General features: G+C 40.9%; 1 pseudogene; it reads left to right on the top strand.

Moving 5' to 3' along the window:
* The first annotated feature begins 3138 nt into the window (after window positions 1-3138).
* LOC129672902 (small nucleolar RNA SNORA17) lies at window positions 3139-3263 on the top strand (annotated as a pseudogene).
* Window positions 3264-13545: the final 10282 nt, after the last annotated feature.

A 13545-nucleotide genomic window follows, 5' to 3' on the forward strand; every position in this document is an offset into this window, starting at 1 on the left:
TATTAAATGACCAGTCAACCGAGCCTGTCTTGTTACCATAGTGACCTAATGCAAAGGGTCTTTCTTTGAAACCCTTCCTTGGAACGTTCCTGTATTTCTGTGGCATGCAATAACAATAGGATGCAAACTGTTGAGTTATCCCATCATCGCTGATGTTCCTTACAGCATTTGCCACCAGGGATGGGGAGTCATGATGTGGGGAAGATCTGAAACCAAGATGACCAGGGATAGTTTAGGGAATGACCATCAAATCCTTAATTTGTCATTCAAAGGTTATAATATGGATGTGAGGAACACTGTGTTCTTCCTCATTAAGGCAGGACAGAAATTAATATATGGACCAGTGACCACAGGGGATGTTGGATGACTGGTTTCTGTCACTTGTAATAGAGCTAGTACTAAAAACAGTTTCTCAGAGTGCAGCCTTTAACCTCTCTGTGTTGTTTCTACAATCCATCTCTGTGCTCTCTCTTCCTCTCTCCCTCATTGTCTCTTCAATACTTTAAGCCTCATTTCCTGCTAGCAGTTAATAAAAGAAAAATACCACCCTCATAACTTTTCCTCAGGCTACTCTCCTATTCCTTTAGATTTATAAGCCTTTGTCTTAAAGATAGTTTTCTCACCTTTATTTAACGTTTATCAGCTTGTTAGATCAGGGGAATTGAAATGCTCAGAAGGCTGTAGTAGATACTCCATATAACAACTGGGGAATCACTTGTCAAAATTCAGATGCCAGTGGGACCACTAGGAAATGAGGAATGGTGAGCTTTTGAAAAGACAACTAAATACAGTTTCTACATTATTTCAGGGAATGTGAACCTCACCCAGGTGTGTGTGGTACCTGGATACTTTCCATTGCTTTAGTTGCTGGCTTGAAATATAAGAGAACTCCATGGCTTTGCTAAATTTCACCTTCTAGGTGGATCAAGCAAAGATTCAGAGACTCTAATATAGTATGGTTTGCTAGGGAAATGTATTACTAAGTTAGTACCTTTCACGGTTGGCCTTAACGACTTAGCCTTCCAAAGCAATCTCAGAAAGACTTACTTGTAGGTCTTAGTTTGCCAATGTTGTCTGATAACCAGTGTATGACAAAGCATTTTTAAAAATTCATGTTGTTACATGAAGAAGGTGTTTTATAGTTTTAGTTTCTTTGGGGGAAAAAGCTGATTCCTCATTGGCCTCACAGAAAGGAGCCTCAGTTAGCATTTGCAACAATTTGCCAAGTGGCCGTCCTAGGCTCTACCCATCAGTGCCTTAAAACAGATACTGAGGCAGCCAAACATTGCACGATGGGTAGGGCGTCTTGTGGTAAAGTGGGAGGAAAGGGAAAAGGACCTGGAGGTGACAGGAGCTCCACAAGAAGACTAACAGAGCCAACTAACCAGGGCCCGGAGGGGCTTACTGAAACTGAAGCATCAACCAAGGACCATGTGTAAACTAGACCTAGGCCCTCTATGAAGTTATAGCAGATTAGCAGCTTAGGCTTAAGTACTCTAGTAAGGGACCTGGAGACTGCATCAGGCACATACTCGCTTGCCAGCTTTATGATCACTTCCCCCTGGCTGGACTGCCTTGCCAGGCCACAGCGGAAGTCCTGATGCATCTTGATGAGCTGGCTTGGCTGGGAAAGGGAGCTCCCCTTTTCCTCAGAAAGTGCAAGGTAGAGGGATAGTGAGGGAGGGTGGGACTGGGAGGGGAGGAGGGATGGGGCTACAACAAAAATGTAAAGTGAATTAAAAAATTTAAAAGAAGCAAAGAAAAAACAAATACAAGGTTGTGGAGAAAGAGGAATCATTATTCACAGCTTATGGAGTGTAAACTGGTAGAAATCAATAAAACTGAAAATACAAAAGGGAAAAATACAAATTGCATGGCTTAAACTAGAAATTTACTTTTTCACAGGTCTTGGGTGCAGAAGTTCAAGAGCACGTATTGTAGATGTGCTTTTTCCTGATGGTACTCTCTCTCCTTGGTTGGTTGGTGGCTGGCTGTCACTTCGCATGGTCTTTATACACACATGAGTCCTTACCTCATGTTCTTAGAACACTAGTCATCACGAATCAGCAGCCATCTGAAGGGTCTTGTATTATTTAAGAGTTCTGTCTCTAAGCAGTCTCTGAGGTACTAGGAGTTAGAATGTCAGTGTAGCAGTTCAAGGCACTTATTGCTACTGTATGTAGCAATACAGAGACAGTATTATAGTATCTTTATAGTATCTGTATCTTTAACAGAAAGAAATAAGGACCCAGAGAGAAATTACCTACAGTTCCACAGATAATCATTGACATAACTGCTATCAATATTTGAGCTCAGATTTAGTAATAAGTGTATATCTGGATAATATTTAAACAAGAACAAATATAATTATAGTAGAGGAGAATGTGAAGTAGTAACAGTAGCAATTTAATTGACATTTGTTGAATGTTTGATAATTTCTGTTAATTAGAGATAAGAACTCATTATGGTTCTGTACCTTTAAAAATATGTGTAGATATGAAACATGGATAAAGAAATATAACAGAGGAATCAAAAAGAAAAATGGCCACCAATTCTGTATGGGGAGTGATCTTGCAAGCAGTACATCATTTATTTATAAATGCAAATAGTACTTTTTTTGAGGAGTACTTTCAATCTGTTAGATTACACACATACACACACACACACACACACATACACACACACACACACACATGCACACACACACACCAGCAAGGGTAGGACTTTTCTAATGTCTTTGATTGGGAATGCTGAGAGCTGAGGGTTGCTAGCATCCAGCTGCAGGGAAAGCAGAAAGGGGCAAAGAGGCTCCTGTGAATGAACTTCACTGTTGCACAGCTCCCCAAGTCTCCTGGAGGCAGCTCTCTGAGTAGCTTATTGGAGGCAGAAGCCAAGACTTTGGCACCTGATTCAAACACTGGAACGTGGTGGCCAATGGCAAATGAATAAAAGGAACATATGAATAAATAATTTACTAAGAACTGAATGATAGGGTCTAGAATTGCAACATGAAGTGGCCCCATCAGAGAGCCCCCTTGGCTGCATTCAAGGCAAATGCAGAATCTAATCACTCTTTTGCAGCAGTAAAACTAGCTCTCCAGTTAGTTAGTATACTGAACTTTTAAAATGATTATTACATCTGCCCCTAGAGGTGTTGCAGGTGTGACGGCTGTGTCACATGTGTGTCAGTAGGTGGCAGAGAGGAGAGCGGCTGTCTATGCTGTGTTCCCACCTGTGAACATCTGAATGATTCCCTGGAAAAGCAAGCCTGAGATGACCACCCGTCTGGTGCCGGGCATGGGCTCCTAGGACTGGTAGCAAGCTGGAGATTAGAATCACCCTGCCTGGGACTGAGGGTCCTGTGCAGAAGTAAGACTGAGACAGACAACCCTTATGAGGGGCCACCTGGGTGTGCTGGCCAAGGAACGAGCTAGACGTGACCAGTAGACTGGAACCATGGAGCATGGGCAGGGAGTTCAGTCCTGTGCCATGCAGGACTAGGGGAGCAGACCGCCCAAGCTGATGGCACCGCCAAGTATGAGCAGGAATATAGCACTCTTGAGATCTCCTGAGATGACTCCAGATACTCAGAGACTCTGGGCAACACTAAGATGAGCAAGTAAGTGGTGGAGAAATGGAAGAGAAAGAGAACGGGAAAGAGAAGGATGTGGGCACAATGAAGAGAGACAGAACTGGAGACTTGACGGTAGTGAGGAACAGCCTGATGTGAGTAGTCGGTGATGCCACCTGGGACCATGGTGCGGTCCTGGTTTGTCTGAGTCCAAGCAGCCCTGCAGCAAAAGCCAGGTGGAGATCTGTGGTCTGGGCTGTCATCCCGTCTTGATGTCTCACAGCTGTGCAGAACTGGTCCCACCTCTCAACTTGGCATCATGGGAGAGATGGCACCATGGGCATGAGAGCAAGAGAGCTGACATCACCCCCAGCCAGCTGCAGTGGGTCCCACACATTGCAGGAGATACAGGTGAGCTGGCCCCGAGGATAGAGCTTTATCACTCATCTACCCTGAGGTGGCATGGATGAGAGAGAAATGCCCTCCTTTCCTCTCCCTCCTAGAGGCAGAGGCAGAGGTGACAGAGCAACAACAGGGTACCTGAGAGGAGACACAGGGAGGTACCAGTATTGATAGAGTAGCAGAAGCCAGAGTCCTCGTACCAGACCAATGAGTCCTTGTACTGAACGTTTGTAAACAAAGAAGTATGGACAAAAGTGTAGATGGTGGGACACACTGAGACACACTACAGCTTTCATCACAAGATTTTTTTTTCCTACTTCGGGGGTTGGTGTTGCAAGGGTGGAGGGCAGCTATGAGGGAGGAAGGGGATGAGTGGGATTAGTGTACCTTATGTGAATTTCACAAAGAACCAATGAAAAGTTTAAAAATTACTGTTACGGATTTAATTGTTAGCTTTCTTATAGAGTTAGAGAAACACTTATTAAAAGAGTTTAATAAGTGTGATCCCTCTTTATCTTAATTTTCTTAAGTATATTTTTCTGTAAGTAGGATTTTTGTGATCTTTGTTTTGTTTTGTTTTGTTTTAATACGTGTCCTGGTGCATTGTGACCAGGCACCTTACAAACCTATCCTAAAATTCTGGGAGCCTTCCCAGAGACCTAGGCTGAGTGCCATTCACTTTGTTCTTTTGGCTCAACCCTTTTCTTTGACCTTTGATGTCATGGCTTATATATGAAAAGTTCCCTACGGGCTCAATGCATCAGGGTTGCCAGCTTGTGGGGGTTTTAGGAAATGACTTGGTTCTGATGGCTCTACTTAACCAATGAGTTAATCTCCTGCTGGGCTCACAGTGTGATAGTGTTATTGGGAGGCATGGCAAGTGAGGTGAAGCCTACATGGAAGCCTTAGGGCATATCCTGGAAAAAAAAAGTATCGTTTCTAGCCTCTTCCTTTCGCTCCACTTCCTCGTTGCCATGAGATAAGCAGCTTTCCATACCACATGCCCCCAAGCCCACACTATTCTTCCTCACATCATTCTTAGATCCAATGACCTTGGACTGGAATCTCTCAAACCATGAGCAAAAATAAATCCTCTCTCCCAACATGTTTCTCTCCGCTATTCATCATTGTGACAGAACCTGACAAATACACCAGTTGCTTTCTCTCTCTGTATCATGTATTTAGATTTTGCCCACTGGAAATACAATCTTACCTCTTTGTTAGTGTTTTGAAATGATTAAAGATTGGATATTTTCTTAGGAGAATAATGAAATTCAAGGATATGAATTATGGAAATGAGCGTGGCAGTGGTGGTTATTGTTACACCACTCTCGTTGAAAAGCTGAGACTTCTGTAGATCTGTTGGTCACCTCCTTCCTCAATTTTGCCAGATATCCTTCTTCCTTTCCCTTTCCTTTCCCTTTCTTCTTTCTTTCTTGGTTATTAGGTCATTATATAACTCTTGGAGTGACTTTCCTTTTTGTAGTTAAAAATGGAAGCTTAAGCTATTGCACGGTAGTGTAACTGGACTACTCAAGAGTAGGAAATTTCTACCAAGCAGCTGGAGAAGACAGTTCAGGGATTAAGAGTACTTGCTCTGAAATTCTGACTACAAGCTGGGTGTCCCGCAAGCACCTATCACCTATAGACTGGAGTATCACCGGAGTCTGATGTTCTAGCTTGTCAGCGAAACATAAGCCCCAGGGCCAGGGATGAAACCTTGCCTCAAAGATACAGATGACAGATGAAATAAACAGTCACAGAGGAGGATATCTAGTGTCCTCTTTTGGCTCTCACATATATGTATGCATCTCTCTGTCTCTGTCTCTACCTCTCTGTCTCTTTCTCTCTGTCATCCTCCTTGTCTCTCTCTCAAACACACACAAACAAATAATCAGTCAATCAAATAAATAAATAAAAGAAATTCCCTCATTCACTGAGGCCAGCTCAGTCCTGGTGTGACTTGATGTACTTGGGTAGGTTGATGGTGGGGAGCTTCCCTATTTTGAGGAGAAGGTGATGGGGGATACAGGGAAGAGAGTGGGAGGGAGGGAATAAGACTACAATCAGGATGTAAAGTGTATACATAAATTTAAAAAATAAATGAATAAAAAGAAATTTTCACCAAGAGCCACATGAACACATTGTGAACAAGCCCAAACCAAAGGCTTCCCAGCCCTGACTGCACTGATGCCACTTTCTCCTCCTCTGAAGCCTCCTTTCCTCTTCTCCCCTTCAGGTGGCACCTGCTGTTGGAGAAGGTGGCCACTAAGGAGACACAAAGAGGAGTGGTCAGATGCTTGCCTGGGCTACCAAAAGATGCCCAGGGTGCGTGGCAGAGGAGTATAATTCACACACAAAGCCATCTGAAGTGTAACTGGAGAGAGTTGTCAGGTCTATATGTTTATGTTGTTTAATGGCCAAAACCAGTGTTTTGGTGTAAGATTAAAACTACCATAGGCTATTTTCAAGTGAATATGACACAATTCATGCAGTGCAACAGACCCCCTTTGTCTGCTTACCCTGGCTGAATATGAAGTTAGCAGTGACAGGGAATAGGGAATAGTATATACAAGCAGTTGGGTGGGTAACATATCAATTTTGTTGAGGGCTGAGCTGCAACCTTTCTAGTTATCCTTTGTCTCTGAAAGTTGTCTGGAGCATGTCTGCTCATACTCCCTAAATTTCAGTCTCCCAGAACTCAAGTGAAACAAATTACAATCCCGCCTCCTGGAATTGCTGACTCCCCGAGCACATTCTATGAAAGGTAGAGATAGCCTGGAGGGAGGTAAAGAATTTGTTGTTGATTTATTTACCTTCAGTTGTTTCTGTTCTTTGAACTTCCTTATGTCTTCCACGTTCACACTAAGAAATCTCCTGATCTGAGCCACAGTCTCTGCTTATTTGGCAGAGAGTAATCAATAAATAAATGTTTAAGAAAAGAAATTTTCTGGTTCTGGACTCTCCCGTGGATTCTAAAACCTCTAGCATCAGGTCTAAACTACATGTTTTTTTTTTTTTTCTACTCTCAAAATATCAAACCCAGTGCTCAGTAAATATAATGTAATTGGTTGATGAAAGAAAAGACAATGATTTGACAGGAAAGGGATGAGACAGAATAAAAAGAGAGATTTGTAGCATTTAAGGTCAGTGATGTCCTGAGTTCACATTAAATGGATGGAGGCTCTTGATGGTCTTAGATTGTGGAGAGGAACCCTGAAGATGGCTCTAAGTGCTGTTTCTACAGAAGTCACAAGCTGAAGTCGACTGTCCTGAACCAAAATATTAAAGATCCAAAATATACCCAAATTGGATATTTTTTGAGCACCAACACAATGCTTTGAGTGGAAAATTCCTCTCTGGGGTCTCACATGATGGGGGTGTTGTAATTCAAATGTAGACAAACCAAGAACGTGTAATACTACCTTCAGGCTATCAATGTATCTAAAAAGGAGTTTCATGCCTAGCCTTGGGTCCCGTCCTCCAGATGATATCATTATGCGTATGCAAATATTCTAAAATATGAAAAAAAATTATGTCTAAAACCTGGAACATTTCTAGTCCAATGATTTTGGATAAAGGCTAGTCAACCTATATACTAGCGTTGATAATGGCATTAAAGTGTTTACATGGCTGTGTCTACTAGAGTTTCTAAGTTTTCGTAAGAAAAAGTTTTGTCTGCTGGAAATTAAAAGCTAATCCATGCCATTGTTGACTGATAGGCAGTAATAGATATGGTCACAGATATGGGAAGCACCTCATATGTTGATTCTGTGTAGACGGTTCTGAGAGAAAAACATTTGATCATCACAGGAATTGGATTGCTCATCTGAGCTTGTATGACTTACCAGTGGTAACCTTGACTTGCTTATATCAAAGGCTCAATACCCTGAAACATGCACTCTTCCTTGAGCCATTTTTTTGTTGCATTTTCCCAGGTAAGATATAAAAAGTAAGATTAAAAGGGAAAAAGACTTATCTATGAAAATTTTGGATTTATTATGAAGAAAAGACTTTTTTCCAGCTGTTTATTCACAAAATCATTTATTTTTATGGTTGAAAAGTAAAAATAATTGAAGAAAAATATACTTGCAAGAGAAAGCTGTCTCCTGAATAGCAAAGACTTCTATTTCCTTAAAAATTAGCTTGACATAAGTTACTAGAAAGGAATCTGTGAAGGGGTGGTTTTGCTTTGCATCTTCAGAGATGAATAATGTTAGGGGGTTATATGCTGCACATATTTTATATTCAACAATGTCTGCATGCACATTCTAAATATAGAACTGAGACAAGGGCAGTAATCCTCAACAATATGAATAATAAACTCCTCCTTACACTGGAAAAAGCTAACTTTGTTGAAAAATTTACTCTGATAATTTTAGTTATTTAATGCACTATAAAGTGTGCTTTTCCTTTTTCAAAATCCAATATCTGGATTGAATTGAAATCTGGAGCATTATTAGAACTTTTTTATTTCTATGCAATACATTTATGAGGCCCAAAGAAAGACATACTTCCTTTTTGTCTTGGGATACCAAATTCACCAAACCGGTGTATTCAGTGGAGAAATTTAGAGATGCAAATGAAAGAGATTCAATTTCCAATGAAAATCTGATTGAATAAACTTGGAGAGTTACTTAAGCTTCTTTTAAAATAATTATTAATGATAAATATTATAGATCACTATCTGGGATATGTAAATAACCAAAAAGCAAATATAGACAACTAAACAATGCAATTAATAAATAGCTTAATGAGCAAATAGCTCTCAAAAGGTGAAGTATAAACAGCCAATAGACAGTTGAAACATGTTCCACTCTCATAGCCATCATGAAAATTCAGTTTAGTACATACTCAGATGCTATCTCATCCCAGTTAAAATGGCTTTTTTTAACATTTTTTATTTTATTAATTACACTTTATTCACTTTGTATCCCCCCATAAGCCCCTCTCTCCTCCCCTCCCAATCCTACCCTCCCTCCCCCTTCTTCACACATGCCCTTCCCCAAGTCCACTGATAGGGGAGGTCCTCCTCTCCTTCCTTCTGATCTTAGTCTATCAGATCTCATCGGGAGTGGCTGCATTGTCATTTTCTGTGGCCTGGTAAGGCTGCTCTCCCCTCAGTGGGAGGTGATCAAAGAGCAGGCCAATCAGATTATGTCAGAGGCAGTCCCTCTTCCCATTACTATGTAACCCACTTGGACACTAAACTGCCATCGACTACATCTGTGCAGGGGTTCTAGAAAACAGAATGGTGGATCAATGGAACCGAACAGAAGACCCAGAAATAAACCCACACACTTATGGACACCTGATCTTTGACAAAGATGCCAAAACCATACAATGGAAAAAAGATAGCATCTTCAACAAATGGTGCTGGTCCAACTGGATGTCTACATGTAGAAAAATGCAAATAGATCCATACTTATCACCTTGCACAAAACTGAAGTTCAAGTGGATCAAAGACCTCAACATAAAACCAGACACATTAAATTGGTTAGAAGAAAAAGTGGGGAATACCCTTGAACTCATTGGCACAGGAGACAACTTCCTGAACAGAACACCAACAGCACAGGCTCTAAGAGCAACAATCAATAAATGGGACCTCATGAAACTGAAAAGCTTCTGTAAAGCAAAGGACACCATCATCAAAACAAAATGACTGCCTACAGATTGGGAAAGAATCCTCACCAACCCTTTATCTGACAGAGGGCTAATATCCAGTATATATAAAGAACTAAAGGAGCTGAAAACCAGCAAACCAAGTAATCCAATTAAAAAATGGGGAACAGAGCTAAACAGAGAACTCTCTGTAGAGGAATATCAAATGGCAAAATGGCTGTTTTTAAGAAAACAAGAAACAAAACAGGCTGGCAGAATGTAGGGACAAAGGAACACTTACCCGCTCCAGTGGGAATGTAAATTAGTCCGCTCAGATATGAAAATGATCACAGAGGCTCCTCAGAAAACTAAGACTAGGTCTACCATGATCCAGCTGGACCACACTCAGTTACATACCCAAATGACCCAAAGCCAGCATACCACAGAGATATTTGCACATCCGTGCTACTGCAGCGTTAGGCACAAAAGTCTAATTATGGCACCAGATTAGATTCCATCAACAGATGAATGTGGTGCACATACCAAATAGTGTTTGACTCTGTCAACAAGAAGAACAAAATTATGTCATTTGCCAGAAAATGGATTCAACTAGAGATAATTAATGGAAAATTAAATAACCCAGACCCAGAAACGCAAGTATCGCATATTTTCTTTGATATGTGCATTTTAGATTCTATATATAGATATAGAAAGCTACGCACACATACACACAATATGAAAGCACAAATTGGAGGCTGGGACGAAGGGAGGAGGGGGACAGAGATGAACAGAAGTGGGGAAAGTGGAGGGGGAGGGGTGGGTGTGGAGGGGTTGCTTGTGGTCAAAGTACCTTGTATATTTAAAAAAATGTTTTTATGAGACTCATCACTATAAACAATGAAAACATGCCAATTTAAAAACAAAGACTCTTTAGAATGGAGTGAAATTATCACAGGCTCATGAATTGGACCCACTTGGAATCTAATTCCTGGCTGAAGGTTCGTGTAAGCTATGAAACTGAGCTTTCTTTTTCTCTGTGTGATTAATTTCCTGAATTTAAATGCATAAATATATGCAAAGTACCTGGCTCTAGGTGAACTCTTACTCACTTGATTTTCTCTTCTTTTTCCATCAGGCTTCTCTTTCCATTCAAAACTAGAATTATGAATTATCAAGGCACTTGGGACTAGAGTTTAAGACTGATTCCTATTACTTAGTAAGTTTAGTGGTCACTCCTACTAACCTGAACCCATGGATACCCCTGTGAAATCCTGCCAGGAAACGTTTGCAGGATGGCATTAGTACAGCATGGACAGCTCAGGGAACTGGAAATGAGCCAGTGGCCATAAATTGCAAAGCCATTTACAATCCTAACATGATGGAAACTATATGCCATGGGTGTGTGTGTGTGATTGGAAAAGCACATGGTTTGGAATTATTTTGATGGATTAAGTATTTCCCCTGTATCATCCTGTTAGAAGATTAAAACTTGATTATAACACTGGGATATTTTTTGATGTAGAAATATTCAAACATAAATCAAACACTTCAGGTTCATGAGAAAATAATCAAGAGAACAAGTGATGTGCTATTCTTTAAGGTATTATATTGAGACAAAGGAACATTACAATAGTTTATTGTTCATAGGCTAATATATTCTTGCAGAGTTGGTTTGGAATGTAGGCACTATCCAGAACTGATTGGTGCTTGGCTACACACCAGAATAATGCCCATAATGAAAAAATGTTATGAAAATGTGAACCCTTTTTCTTTAGTACCTTCACTTTAAATCAGACAGAGGTGATTTTGCAGTCTGTGTTGGAAAGCTATTCCAGGATACTGTCTGTTAGAGAAAGTTGCACTACTGTTCAGAGCATTTTCAGACACAAACTGTTAAACTTGGGCTATTTCAGATTTAGGTGACTATATAATGCCTCTACAAGTGGCTGAAGTTGCCATGGCAAGGTCATGGTAATTGTAGGCAGCCCCAGGAAGACTTGTGGTTATAGGCATCACCTTAATTCTTAGCCTTGAAGTAGTTCTTTCTTCCATTCTCCTCAACATCTGCTACATAATTTTCCCAAGGGTCCACTGTGTGACAAAACGTTTTTCTGGGAAGATGCAGCACGCATATCTACTCACTTCAGGTACAGAAGCCATGACAGACCAAAGTATGCATACTAACAAAGTTCAACTTGGTGAACAAGTGAGTTTTATTGGGGTTACCTACAGGAGTATGAGTAAGAAGCAGAAATGACTCAAAGACAGGTGCATCTCTGAAGCCCAGCCCAGCATGGATGACAGCTCACAAATCTGGGAATCTGGAGTCCACTGGGCAACCAGCAGGCAGCTCAGTGGTTGGAGAGTGTCCCTTCTAAGTGAGTCAGTTGATCTGAGCAAGCAGCTGGTCTGGTCTGAGAGTCTTCCTTGCAGCTTTGCTTGCCTGAGAGACTTCTTCATAGCTTGGCTTAGCTGCAAGTGCCTTTTTGCAGCTTGGCTTGTTTACCCTGGGAGGGTAGGCCCTAGTGCAGACACTCATATGTGTGCCTATGCCACAGCATGTGCAAGGAGGTCCGAGGACAACATGTGAGGGTTGGTTCTCTTCTGTGCAGAGTCTGAGGGTCGAACTCAGGTCATTTACACTTGGCAGCAGGTGCCCCTATTTAGTGAGTTGCTTCAGCATCACAAATACATATTTAAAAACATAGTTCTTTGGGGATTTCATAGAATGTGTTCTGGTGTATGCACTGCCCCCAAACTCTTCCCACATTCATCCCCATTTTGTACCCACCCAACTTTATGTCCTTCCCAAGTTAATTTTTGTGTTTAGTTCTACCCTGATTCTGTAGTGTGTGTGTGCGTGTGTGTGCTTGTGTGTGTTACATGTGCACACATGCTTGCCTGCCTGCCTGCCTGTCTGTCTATAGGTGCCCACGCTATAGCACACATAGGGAAGACAGAGAACCACCTGCAAGAGTTCTACCGTGTGACCCAGCTATATCATTCCTAGTATGTTGTATGCTCCCCCAACACACAAACATACATACAATGGACGCATGTGAACAAAAGTTTATTTATCTCATATAAAATATCAAGAAATTATTTCACCCAAGTGTAGCTGGGTGAACCAATGAGTTTAATTGTGGTGGCTTATAGGAGCATGTATTAAGAGTTATGTACAGTAACACAAGTGATTTTTAGGAAGCCACACCATTAAAGAATTTCCCCCACCAAGAACTGTTGTAGGTCCTCAAAGAGGGAAAGAGACTTCTCAGTCAACTCATGGGTGTCCTATGGGGCCTTCCTCTTGAATCTGAGCCCTTCCCTGCTTCTATAGTGGGTTAGTGGGTTTAATCTTGTGAGGCCCCCACAGGTAATCACAGCCACACTGACAATGGTCATGCCATGCCCAGAGGGTAGAGGGCCCCAGCAGAGATATATATACAAAGTAGTAGGAGCTAACATACAGCATAGACACATGCAGCACTATTCAAAACAGCCAGTGTGTGGAATCAGCCTGAATGCCCATCAGGAGATGAATGGGGAAAGAAAATGAGTTTTTTTTTCCAGTCAGAAGGAAAAATAAAATTATATCATTTGCAGACTCAGAAGAATAAATGTCAAGATTTCTCTCACTTGCAGAAACTAAATTGCATATATTATCTATCTTCTATCTATCTGTTTCTATCATCTATCATCTATCTGTCTGTCCATCTATCATCTATCTATTATCATCTCAATATTATCAACATCAATCATCTATCTTTCTATCATCTCTATCTATCATCTATCTATCTATCTATCTATCTATCTATCTATCTATCTATCATTTGTCTATCATCTGTCTATATATCTATCTACCTTCTTACCTATCATCATTTATCTATTTATTAACTATTAATAATCTATCTTTTTATCATATCTATCTATCTATCTATCTATCTATCTATCTATCTATCTATCTATCTATC

Source organism: Psammomys obesus, unplaced genomic scaffold, assembly GCF_907164565.1.
Source record: "Psammomys obesus unplaced genomic scaffold, mPsaObe1.curated_primary_1811, whole genome shotgun sequence".
NCBI lineage: Eukaryota > Metazoa > Chordata > Mammalia > Rodentia > Muridae > Psammomys > Psammomys obesus.